General features: G+C 36.7%; 1 non-coding gene and 1 pseudogene across 1 annotated transcript; both read right to left on the reverse strand.

Annotated features, from left to right (window-relative positions):
* Positions 1 to 11,218, reverse strand: part of LOC123457214 — a 167,260-nt pseudogene extending 156,042 nt beyond the window's left edge.
* Positions 11,219 to 12,590: 1,372 nt separating this feature from the next.
* Positions 12,591 to 12,695, reverse strand: LOC123457226. Its single transcript, XR_006634950.1, has one exon. It is a non-coding gene; the product is annotated as a U6 spliceosomal RNA (small nuclear RNA).
* Between the last annotated feature and the right edge of the window lie 268 nt (positions 12,696 to 12,963).

Below are 12,963 nucleotides of genomic sequence, written 5' to 3' on the forward strand. Positions count from 1 at the left end.
TTCAGTTTCACACCAGATTTTATCTCTTAAACCTACATGAATGTCTATAATTATGCTTTTTGTTTTGTTTTGTTTTTCGAGGTAGGGTTTCACTAGACCTGGAATTCACTATGGAGCCTCAGGGTGGCCTCCAACTCACAGAATTCCTCCTACCTCTGCCTCCCAAGTGCTGGGATTAAAGGTGTGTACCACCATGCCCAGCTTAATTATACACTTTTAAAAAAAATGTACAAGCAACATCATGACCTTTTAAAGCAAAATTTTCAAGTGTTTTGGTGATTTCACACCAGACATTAACGTATGATGTAATATATTTTTCTCCATATTAAGCTCATATATTTTAATGAAGATATGATTACTATTAATCATTTCAAGTCATTTGAATACAAGTGACCATATTTCAATCTTCTTTATTGATTACTATCTCCTCATCCATTCACATATTTATAGATCAATTGAATGACTACATATATTGGTGTTAAAGAATTATGATCAAGGACTGGAGAAATGGTTTAGCAGTCTGCAAAGCCAATGATCCCAGTATCTATTGCTCAGTACCCATGAATGCTAGACGCACGAGGTTGCACAAGCATCTGAAGTTTATTTGCTGTTGTTGAAGACTCTGAAAGTCTCTCTCAATTTATGTCTCTCAAATAAATAAAATTTAGAAAAAGAATATGACCAAGTAGCTGGAGAAGTGAAACAGTGCAAGCACATACATATAAAGCCTAATGACTGAGGTTCTATTCACTAGTACCCATGTAATGCCAGACACACAAAGTACTGCATACATGTGGAATTGGTTTGCTGTGGCTGAAAGCCCTTGCAGACCCATTCTATCCTCTCTCTATCTCTCTCCTTGGAAATCAATGAATATAAAAATAAATCAATAAATAAAATTTTGCTTCCCTCTCTGCCTATTTCCTTATCTCAAATAAATCATAATAAAATATTTTAAAAATTGGGCTAATGGATGGCTTAGTGGCTAAGGTGCTTACCTGAAATGCCAAAGGACGCAGGTTCAATAACTTAGTACCCACATAAACCAGAAGCACAAGGTGGTGCATACATCTGGACTTGACTTGCAGCACCTGGACACCATGGAACCCCTATTTTCACTCACCTTTGCCTCTCTCTCTTAAATAGATAAAGATAAAATATTTAAAAATTTAAAAATTAACAGAGAATAATGTTCTGATGTTCATGGGTGTATAGTTGTGTTTGTAGTATGCCCCGGCCAGCGGGGAATCAAACAAAGAGGGGAGGTGAAAATCAACCTGAATGAAAGTAGGCAAACAAACACAAGAAGGAGACCATGCTAGATGTTTGTCATGGCCTCCAGAGTTTATTCTTACACATAGGTTTATATAGGGTTGTAGTGGGAAGGGGTCATGGCCAGGGCAAGGAGTTGTGGGGGAAGGGGACATAGTTAGGGCAAAGATCACAGAGTTACTGGTTAAACTGCAATGCCTTTGTTTCTTTATCAGCAATGCCTTTGTTTCTTCATCAGCTACTGGCAGGATGGAGGAATGTTTGGCCAGGTGTACAATCCCATTGTTGCTGGTAGTTGAATATTAGGTGAGGAAGTAGAAACTTAACTTGATATATTGCAGTCTTTGTTTCTGGTAGTTGAGTATTAGGTGAGGAAGTAGAAACTTTAACTTGCTATATGGCAGTGTCTGTCAACATGGCCAAGGTTTGGTTCATGGCTCCCAACAGTAGTATGCTGAATTTGCATTTCTAACAATGTTATGTAGGAAGGAAAACCAAAAGGCTGCTGCCTTCTGTCATGAAAAGATTCTAAATATCAAAAATGCTATTGATCACAACAAAAGGTGTGTGAACCTTCATGCTCCTGGGTCAGTCTGAGGAAATCTACGTGGCTGTATTACACGATGCTTTCTACTGACTCCATGCTATCAACATCACAACTCTAATGAAAGGGACTGGAGAGATGTCTCAGGGGTTAAGTTGCTTACCTGCAAAGCCTAAATACTTAGGTTCAATTCCCCAGTACTTACGTAAAGCCATATTGAGCAAAGTGGTGCACTCATGTGTAGTTCCTGCTATGCCAATTATCTCTCTCTCCCTTTCTCTCTCTCTCTCTCACACACACACACACACACAAGATAATAAATAAATAAAATTTTTTTAAAAATCCAATGACAGTCTTTAAAGAAAGGGAATCAAGTCCCTACCTAGACAAAGCATTTCTGAATAGAAACAGAAATACCAAGCTTATGAAAATAAGTAGAATTTTAAGGAACTTGAAGCATAGACCTCAAGGGAATGTCTCAAAATAAATGGTTAGTAATGTATACATTAGTACACTAGTAAGCATGGATGGTATTTAAAATTATATCATTCACATTTGCTTCACATTGTCACACAATCCATTAAATTTTAAACACTCCATCAAATGGAAAATGTTTTTGTATTCCTAACCATATAATGTCAGGGTTTTAAAAATGATTAGGAAATGAAATTGAAAAACTCCAGCAACTAGCACTGACTGCATAGGGAACAGAATAGAGTTTGCACTGTAGTCAAAAATTTCCATCCATGATGTTATAATCTCTACTCTCCTACCTTTTGTAGTCAAATCCACAAACATTATTGTCAATAGTCATGAGAATTATCAGAAATTCCATCACATACCCACAGTTAACATTCAACAGGCTATTTTCTGTGAATTGTGCACAGGCCACATTTCTTTAAAACACATGTACATGCATTCACAATTCAATTTATTCAATCAGTCAGGAAGTCAGTGACACTACATAGGACAGGGAAAATTGCATGGGAAGAAAGGATGAGTAAAGAATCATGACTACACAGCCAAGAAAGAAGCAAAATTATGAGGGAGATATGACTCTGTTACATTGATGATTCTGATCCTATCAAGATACTGTGACAAACATCTTCATGTTGGAACCATCTAAGAAAATGAAAATAAATAAAATCACATATCATCTATACAGATTGTCTTAGATATTATGTATCCAGAAAATAATAATAGTAAAACTCATTTCAGGGAAAGAGTATAGAAGGATTGGCATACAACAATCATGTGATTTCATCTAAAAAGATGTGTATTTTATATTTTGCTTAGGCTCAGAAAATCAGTGATTTGGAAAATTCATGTGCTCAGGTCTTACATGAGAAGCTTATGTATACTTAATATTTCCTGTGTGCATAAATATGTGGAGATTTTAGTGACATTTGTCCTTTCTGAAACTTACTGAAAACATGCAAAGTTTATCAGTGCATTATACTACATTCACAAAAAATGTTCAGAGTGTTTAGTTAATTAACTAATCAAATTCATGAACATACCCCAAATTAAACTGTTGGTGAATATTACTATTTCTGATTCAATCACATACAAAAATATCATGCCTATCTTACACTATCTTTCTATTGGACATATTTTGTTGCAAAATAATTGAATAATGCTAACACAACCTAACATTCACACATGTTGAGAATTACAGCTACTCTACATCTACTCACTTTATCAATGTCCTCATTTTGGACACGTGTCTGTTAAATGGAGAGAAAAATTGAAAATAAGGTTAATTCCTCATTATTGTACAAAGGCAAATTTTGGTAAGAACATAAGCCAATTTGAAAGCATGATTTGAACCAAATATTAAGACAATGTTTTTGTATTGCTGATCATTTGTATATACAAGAAGCAGAGTGACCTTACCTGATTTGATGAGTTCTTGGATATTTCCCAGAGGAATGAACATGTTTTTTGTCATCTCCAAATACTCATGATACGTTTCTGCACTGAGACTGGATCCTTTTGCTTAATGTTATGGTGATAAATAGAAGATGAGTGTTAGGTTGGGGTGGGCTCCCACAGTGGAGTTATAGAGGACAGCTGGAGGGCTACAGAGACATAAGGAAGTGGGTCATCCACATTCCTCAAGGGACCACATAGCCATTATCTCTTCCTTGTCTAGCATTGCCCCATGTCTAGGTTTCCTGACCCCTTATCTCCCAGGTTACCTGGATAATTCTGGTCTCACACATCCTAGCAATTTGAAAAGGCTAATATAAAGAACAAAGCAGTTCTTTTTACTTTCTCACCTTCCCCCAACTGAAGAGCCCTATAAAGCCCACTATCTTTGGAATATCAGGTTGACTATGCTCAGCTCTTGAGAGCTAGTCCTGGCAGCTTGTGCTTTTCCTGAATAAAAGATTTCATCTTGCTGGGCATTTGGGAGGCAGAGCTAGGGGGATTGTCATGAGTTTGAGGCCACCCTGAGATTACAAAGTAAATTCGAGGTCGGTCTGAGCTAGAGTGAAACCCTACCTCAAAAAAACAGACAAAAAAAGATTTCATCTTTGCCTCAGAGTGGTCTCCTTGTGGTCTTGGTCACTCCAGAGCCTTACAATGAGAAGTCCATTGCAATCCTACCTTAAGTCTCACGTGTGGCTCCATCACCACCTGCTATCCAGGGGCAAATCTCACCACCTTCATCAACTCTTCCCCCAGACACCATAGCTACAGTCATACGATGCTTGTGTGTGCTGGAAACTTTCAGAGAGCATTGAATACTTAATGTGCTATTACTTTTACAGGTCTTAGAAATATATGTACCTAAATCACCATTTTTGCAATGCTCTCCAGAGTCCTAAATGTTGTAAATTCTCAAATCAACATCCATGAGTTGGTGGTGCACATATCTGAAACTTGTCAATCACTCAGTTCTTCAGTTTATCATTTTTCCCCTCATTCTTCAATGTCCAATCCATACATGGTGTTGTTAAGTCATAATCAAATGAGGGGGAAGATTATTTGATCTTTTATCAAGCATATTAATTATGAATACTGGGATGATGATTGTTGTGATGTGAATGGATGTCCCCTAATTGGTTTAAGAGGTTTTTTTTTTTTTTTAAGCTTGTAACTTAGATCTCCAGCCACCTGATGGAGGAGGTGTCATTGTGGGCTGTGGAGGAATCCAAGGTTCCAGGCCTAAGGAGGTGTGGGGATGGATTTGGAATTCCAGTCTAAAGATGTCCAAAGTGTAGGAGCTTTTCCTGGGATCCCTGAAGTGTGCTTCTCTGCTTTTAGTAGTGGCTTTTCTCTCTTAGCATGGGCCTGTGAAAGGGGGGCCCAGCATCTTTTGCCATTAAGAAACTTCCCCTTGACCTGTAAGCTTCAATAAATCCCTGCTGCTTCTAATAAATTGTGCCTGGTTTAAAAGTTAATTGCAACAACCTAAAGCTGACTGCTACAATGGGCATATCTTCTTTAAACCTACAAATCACATTTCAGTTATAAATGAAAGATACATTTAATGCCATCAAGGATCAGATAATTGGATTTCTGCTTTTGGGCATGTAGCTAGAGGCTAATTGTTCCTATTGTTATGATAATATTAGGGGACAATTGAGATGCTTGCAATCATAAAGGCTGGGATTCACTTAGACCAACTTAAATTGGTGTTGTGGTTTGCTACATAATTAAACTTGGGAGAGAGAGAAAGAGAGAGAGAAAGAGAGAGGGAGGGATTAAGTATTTTCTTTATAGGACAATCCTGGTTTGGAAGTGAATATGAGCATGATTTTTTTTTTGTAAAGATATTTCATAGGTCCCCAGATAAGTTGATATTAGAAGAAACCATGGGATTCCTCATTTAGATAATTTTTAAAGTATATTTACATACATTTATTTGTAATCAGAGAAAAAATAGGAGAAGCAGTGAGAGACAGAGAGAAAGAGAGAGAGAGAGAGAGAGAGAGAGAGAGAGAGAGAGAGAGAGAGAGAGAGAGAGAATGGACATTCCAGGGCCTTTAGCTGCTTGCAAACAAACTATAGAGGCATGTGTACCATGTGCATCTGCCTTTACATGGGTTCTGGGCAATTGAACCTGGGTCATTAGGCTTTGTATATGAGCACATTAACTTCTGAGCCATCTCTTTAGCCACTTAATTGAGATAATTTGATGTATGTAAACATGTTCAAAGATATTCATATAAAAAGACAGGGCGCATAATGGAAAAAAGCAATAATATCAGTGTAAAAAAACACACGGAGAAAATAAGTGTTTTCATGTATAGTACTAGATATACTTACCAAAGGCTATCGTTAGATATGTCATGATGCCATTCTCATCTTCATAAGAGGCCAATGTTAAGATTGTAGTTTTTGACACAAATTTCAGTGACAATATGACTAGACCTGGAACTGAGAACATCAAACTGTAAATAGCTACCAATTTAGATTCTGATCTTAAGCTAGGTAATTCTATACTTAGCATAACACTGACAATCCTAGCTGCCATCAGTGATAATCTCTGCTACACTAATATTCCTCAGAAAATAGTTTCTTAGTAATATGTAGTCCAGCAAAATTCCTGAACATATCTAGTGCTTTCATAAATTCATATTTTAAGATATATTTTTCTTGGAATTACAAGTATGTGGAAGTTTGAAAGAACTGTACTGTTGGCTTAGTAGTTAAGGTACCTGCTGCTAAGGACTAATGAGTAGAGTTTCATTACCCAGTACATATGTAAAGCCAAAAATGCACAAATGCACAAAGTAGCTTATGCAGTGGCTGGAGGACATGGCATGCCCATTTTCTCTCTTTCTCTGTGTGCAAATACATATATAGTCAGGTTCACAATGCTGTGAAAAATGCCTGACAAAGGGCAGATTGTGGGAAAAAGGAGATTATTTTGGTTTACAGTCTGGAAGAGAAGCTAAATTATGACAGAGGAAAAAGATAGCATGAGCAGAGGGTGGAAATCACCTGGTCAACCTCAGGAGGATAACAGCAACAGGAAATTGTGCCAAACACTGTCAAGAGGAAGCTGGCTATAACACCCAGAAGCCATTCCCAAAAATATACTGCCTGCAAGAGACTTTAATTCCCATAATGCCATCAGCTGGAAACCTAGCATTCAGCATATCCATGTTTATGGGATATATGTGTGTGTGTGTGTGTGTGTGTGTGTGTGTGTGTGTGTGTGTGTGTGTGTATTTACATATAAGAACATTCCATATAAAGGTAACGTTCTTCTACTCTCAGACCATGTAAAACTTATGAATGTTTTTTTTTTTTAGGAATTCTAATCTTATTTATTCTTTTTATTTATTTATTTATTTGAGAGCGACAGACACAGAAAGACAGATAGAGGGAGAGAGAGGGAATGGGTGCGCCAGGGCTTCCAGCCACTGCAAACGAACTCCAGATGCGTGTGCCCCCTTGTGCATCTGGCTAACGTGGGACCTGGGGAACCGAGCCTCAAACTGGGGTCCTTAGGCTTCACAGGCAAGTGCTTAACCGCTAAGCCATCTCTCCAGCCCCTTATTTATTCTTAATGGAATACATGGAAGAAAAGGAGTTAGAAAGAGACTGTCAGAAAATAAATAGTACATTTGATGTATTATCACATTCTAGTAAGACCTTGTATTACATTCTCTAGTAGTTTAAATGTACTGTGCTATACCTAGATTCATGTATTTGGGATTAAGTCTTCTATTCAATCCCAAGGTGGTGTACGTTTTGGATTTTAAACCTGCCTGGAGGTTTTGTTTCCATGGGGAGGACCTGGAGTTATTTAGCCCAGCTCCGCAGCCAATAACCAGAATACTTCCATTCACACATATGACAGTTCTGCTCTGTCATGCTTTGCCTGTCATGATGAAATTACCCTGAAAATGGCTAAAGTAAACCTTTTCTTCCCATAATTCATTGACAAATTGAAATTATGAATTATGCTTTAAACGATTAGTACTTTTGCTGTGATATTTTCTATTCTCATAATGTGGTTAGATGTAATCATTTTACAGTATATTCATAGGCAATAAAAAAAATTCTTGTATCTTGGCTGATGTTAGTGGTACAGGACTGCCCATGTACTAATGACTTTGGTTTCAGCCCATGACATACAACACTCTTTGGCAGTGTTGATAACTTGAAGATGAGAGGAGGTTTGGGATGCAAGGTCAGTAAAGTATATCATTCCTTTCAAGAACTGGAGGGGGATTGTGTCTGAAATAATAAGCAGAGTAAATCATTCCACATTTTAAAGTGGATAACCTTAGGTGATTGTCATCAGACCTTGAAAGTTATACCCACCTGTTACTCCAGGCTTCAGTGTTTGCATCCGCACACGTGAGAGTCCAAGTAATGACCAAAAAAATCCCGCCTTATTAACAATGTGATACTCTCCACAGTGGCTTTTGTTAAGTGACTGACAGAGATTCCCTGAAAGTATGATTACAATATTAACTTTTCTTCCCTTAATTGGTTTTTGTCTCATGCTTGTCACAGGCCATAGATAAACAACTTAAGTGATCAAGAATTTTTTTGCATTTATACAAAATAAGGATTGCTTATTTCTTGCAGACATCCATTGATATGGAAACTTACATACTGCTGTATAAACTTTATGTTCCTTTTCTTCAGCAACAATTGTGTGTTTTTGGCACTCCCCCTTCATCCTCAAAAAAAAAAAAAAAAGAGAATGGCAACCATTTATTCTTCACCAAATATTATCTCATATATCTTTTCTAAAATATTTTGCTTATTTATTTGAGGGGCAAAGAGAGAAAGGAACAGACAGAACCACTACAAATTAACTCCACATGCATGTGCCACCTTGTGCATCTGGCTTACTTGGGTACTGGGTAATCCAACGTAGGTACTTAGGCTTTGCTGTCATCCACATTGACCACAGAACCATCTCTCCAGCTCCCCTTCCCCATATACATTTTTCTGTTCCTTTGTCTTAAGGAATTGCCATCAACATACTTCCTCATATGTGATAAAATTACTAGGTGTTTTCATCCTCTCACCCTCTATCTTCTGCTTCATGATCTACAGTGGTTTCCTGATCCCCTTGACAGGGGTATCAAGGACAATGCTTAAAGTCTCCCAGTCATACTGCTTGCTGTTCATATTGCATGATGTTTCCTTGGTCTTCATTATACCATATTTGGCAGCAAAAGAAAGGCCTCTACCCTCAACAAGTCAGCAGGTCCATCTCAGAACTGAGGAAGAAATAAGTTGCCCTTGGTGATTAGCTACAGGGTATGTGTGGAAAGGAAAATTCCCCACTACATGATGAGTATGGCAGCTCTATTTCCTAGGAATATGCAATCTCACTGTCAGCTGTATTGTTTTCTACAGGTGATTTCTTGCTTCTGTCATACATACTGCACATTTTAGACATGGCATCAACCTTAAGGGATAAAACATGGGACATGGGATATACATACACCTTTGCTAATCAGCTATTTCAGCTATGTTTCCTACACACAATCATTCATATGATATGCATGTTAAAGTTAAGTATAATTAAAACAAAATACTAAGTGGCATTGATTCCCTTGATTGGCAATACATATGTACAGTTCCATTCACAGTCATGGCTTTTAGTGTATTTTCTACTGATAAAATTTCTACAGTTAGATTTTATCCTGAAAATATTTTTCTGTTTTGCCTCCCATGGACTGATAACCAGAAAATGAACAATACCATTACTGATGTTCACTTTCTACAAGTCTGACTTCTTACATGTTAGTTGTAAACTAGTACCTTCATTCTAAAAGCTTTACTGCTAATTCCTGGTTTGTTTTTCATTTTAGTTCTATGGTATGTTGGGAAGTTGGATGCATATTTTTTGAGAAATAGCCCAATGTAAAGGAGATGTTCCATGCATTTCAACTGATTTCCCAAACTTTTGTAATACTCTATAGAGCAGACCTTTTCACTTCATCACAGGTTAAAATGGTCCTGCTATAGTCAGAATTCCCTAAAGACATTGGTTTGTATGTTGTAATTTTAAAATCCTTCTTTTTGAAATTTTTATAAGAATATTCTATTTATTGAGAAAGAGAAACAACACATCAGTACCTCTAGCCAGTGCAAAGGAACTAGAGACATAAGTGCCACCTTGTGTATTTGGCTTACGTAGGTTCTGTTGATTGAATCTGGGACCTTAGACTTCACAGCCAAGCACCTCAAACTCTGAACAATCTCCCCATCCCACTCCTAGTATTTTCAGGTATATTGTTTATGTGCATATAATTAGCCTGATCTACTTTTAATTTGTTAATTTTATATATTCTTTAATTTTACCCCCTTAATTAATGTAATCAATCTACATAATTAATGCAAATCCCAGATATACTAGAAATTTCAGAATTATTAACATTGCATGGAATTGTAATCAATGTATTGAAAGAGGATATCAAATTATTGGCCATAATAGCTACATCAGAATACTCCACAAGAAGTAAATTTTCAAGCAATCTATATGAAGTATCTTCCCATTAAGAAGAAAATTTATGAAAAGTAATATTATGCAAATATATTTAATTATTACATCAGCTATTTCTTTAAATATGAAGCTTAAGGTGATTAAGATTTTGTCTTCAAAAATGTATGATTACTGGTTTATTTAAATTACTAAATCCTTTAGAAAACCACAAGGTATTGTACAGAGTACTTCCATGGTTTCTGAGAATATGAAATTGGGTAATATGCTGACTGTATGAATGGATATTTATGACTCAAAGTTTCTGTAAACACCAGTTGTGTCATTGCCCACTTCACAATATGCCATAATACAAAATTGTCATTATTTTGTCTAAGGAATATGTTGCTTACCTGATGTAAAATATGATGGTGAGTTTATGAGAATTGTGTGAAAGTACAATCTGACGTGCAAAAATTCTCATTGGACCATTTTCTTCTATCATCTCTAAATTATCAGCTGCTATGTAAATGGTGCGAAAATATGTTGTATCCTAAGAAGAAAAGTCACAGTTAGAAAACTTGACTTGCATATGTCTTTCTTCTTTGCTCTCCTATACCATTATGAAAATTAAAAATGTGATCTTGGTGAACAGTATAGTTTATAAAGATTACAGTCATACAATATGAAATAATATCTTGGTTTCATGTAGAAAACACTAAAAAGGGCTTTTCTACTTACTAAGTGACAAAATCAAATTTTTAATAATGACTGTTCAGATTAAGAGAGATTTTTAAAAACAGATTTTCTTTCATAGTACCTTACAACAAAGAAAGCCTATATTTAAAATACAAAGTGTCCAAAGAGATAGGATGGATTAAGAAACACACACACACACTGGGTACCTCTGAGAGTTCTGACTCAGCTGGGGATTCCTGGTCAGCCCAAACCAAACAGGTTACTGCAGCCATCAGCAGAATCTTCATCTCCATGGTGTGTATCTTTGCTCTCCTACACAGACTGAAGGACAATGAATTATTGACATGTTATATTGCCTATGTTTTGGCTTGACATGGAATGAACTAAAAGTTGTTTATATTAAGACTGTGTTTAAGATTTTTGATATATCCTGGTTGGCTGTGCTATGCTGTGGTTGGAACTGCATGAATTCCTAATGAGATTAGTATGAAGTGGAGCTTAATATGAACTGGAGAGGAAACATCAGCAATATGAAAGAGTTCAATTTGAAGGACAGCTCTATTTACTGAAGCAAATTTCCTCAGATGTGAAATAGACAATGAATATTGGCAGCCTTCTGCCTTCCTCACCACAATAGGCTGAAATTGTTGCACTCATCAGCCATGAGATGTTTCTTTCAGAGTTTTTTTTTTTAAATCATTTTGAGGAGGAATACAAACCAATTAAACTGTCATCAATTTAGGAATGGTGTCCTCCATGCAAAAGAGCATCTCCCATGTTAATCAGAGCAGCCATGGTCACCTCCAAGAGACCCACATGAGACTGAGTATTGATCACTTCTCTATATTTGGAGGGAGAATGTCATTAGAACATCATGAGATTCCAGCTGCTCTCATCTGTACAAATCTCCCAGTATACCTCATTATGTACATGGTTTTGGGAGGGGATAATGTACCTAGAGTGAGGAAGGCTCAATACAAGCCTGGCATATAGATGTGGAGAAATTGCCAACTATGCTGTGGTGAGGGGTTTTGAAAACCTTAAAGGGGCCATTCTTGTTCATGTAGGTAATACCTGTACCTTGTTCCTATAAAGAATCTCAAGGCACTCAGCGTTTCACTAATATAAAAATGGGTGGAATAATTCCTCTGGTCTGCCATTGGCTTCCAATCTGCTGTGAAGAGATAGTTATTCATGTCTCCTTAAAATATTCTCACAGTATCAGATGGCAGAAGTGGAACACAACAGAAACAATGATAAGTTTAGAAAGAGATATTCCATTGTCCCTATGACAGACAATCAGACATATAATTGAAGCTAACTGGTCTATGTGTAGTGTTTGTAGTGATGTCCCATTATGGCTGTCCATTAACATGTGGTATGGAATGGTGTCCCTCTTTACTATAGGAGGAGTCAGTTGCATTGAGACAAAATGCACTGAGAATTCACCTTTGGGACTGAGAAAAAAAAGTATTTTCAAGGTTAGACAACCATTTCTTCTACTTATTTGATGTGCCTTTTTTAAAATTTAAAATGTGAAACACTTGGTTAAGACATTTGCCTGCCTGGGATGCTAATTCTTTCTCTCTCTCTCTCTCTCTCTCTTTCTCTGTCTCTGTCTCCTCTTTCACTCTGTGTCAAATAAATAAAAATTAAAACATTAAATAAAATGTGGAACACTTCAGTAATATGTTTGCTATCCCCGAACAGGGGCCATGCTAATATAATCTGTATCATTCCAATTTTAGTAAATGTACTACTAAAGTGAACGGTATCTTATTTTTCTCATACCATTTTCAACTACTTCATCTTAAACAAAAACTGTGTCTCTAATTCAACACGTCCCAAATATCCTACCTACAAATAAACGTAAAGGTGAATAACTATGCTCATACATCTATTGGAGTGATGTTAAGTCAAAGTTGTTATTTGCAGGTACATGAGCATGAATTTGGTTTCATCACACCCAACTTAAGGTCATCTAAAAGCAAACTACTGGGCTGGAGAGATAGCTTAGGGCTTAAAGCCCTTGCACTTG

This window comes from Jaculus jaculus, assembly GCF_020740685.1.
Source record: "Jaculus jaculus isolate mJacJac1 chromosome Y unlocalized genomic scaffold, mJacJac1.mat.Y.cur SUPER_Y_unloc_3, whole genome shotgun sequence".
Taxonomy (NCBI): domain Eukaryota; kingdom Metazoa; phylum Chordata; class Mammalia; order Rodentia; family Dipodidae; genus Jaculus; species Jaculus jaculus.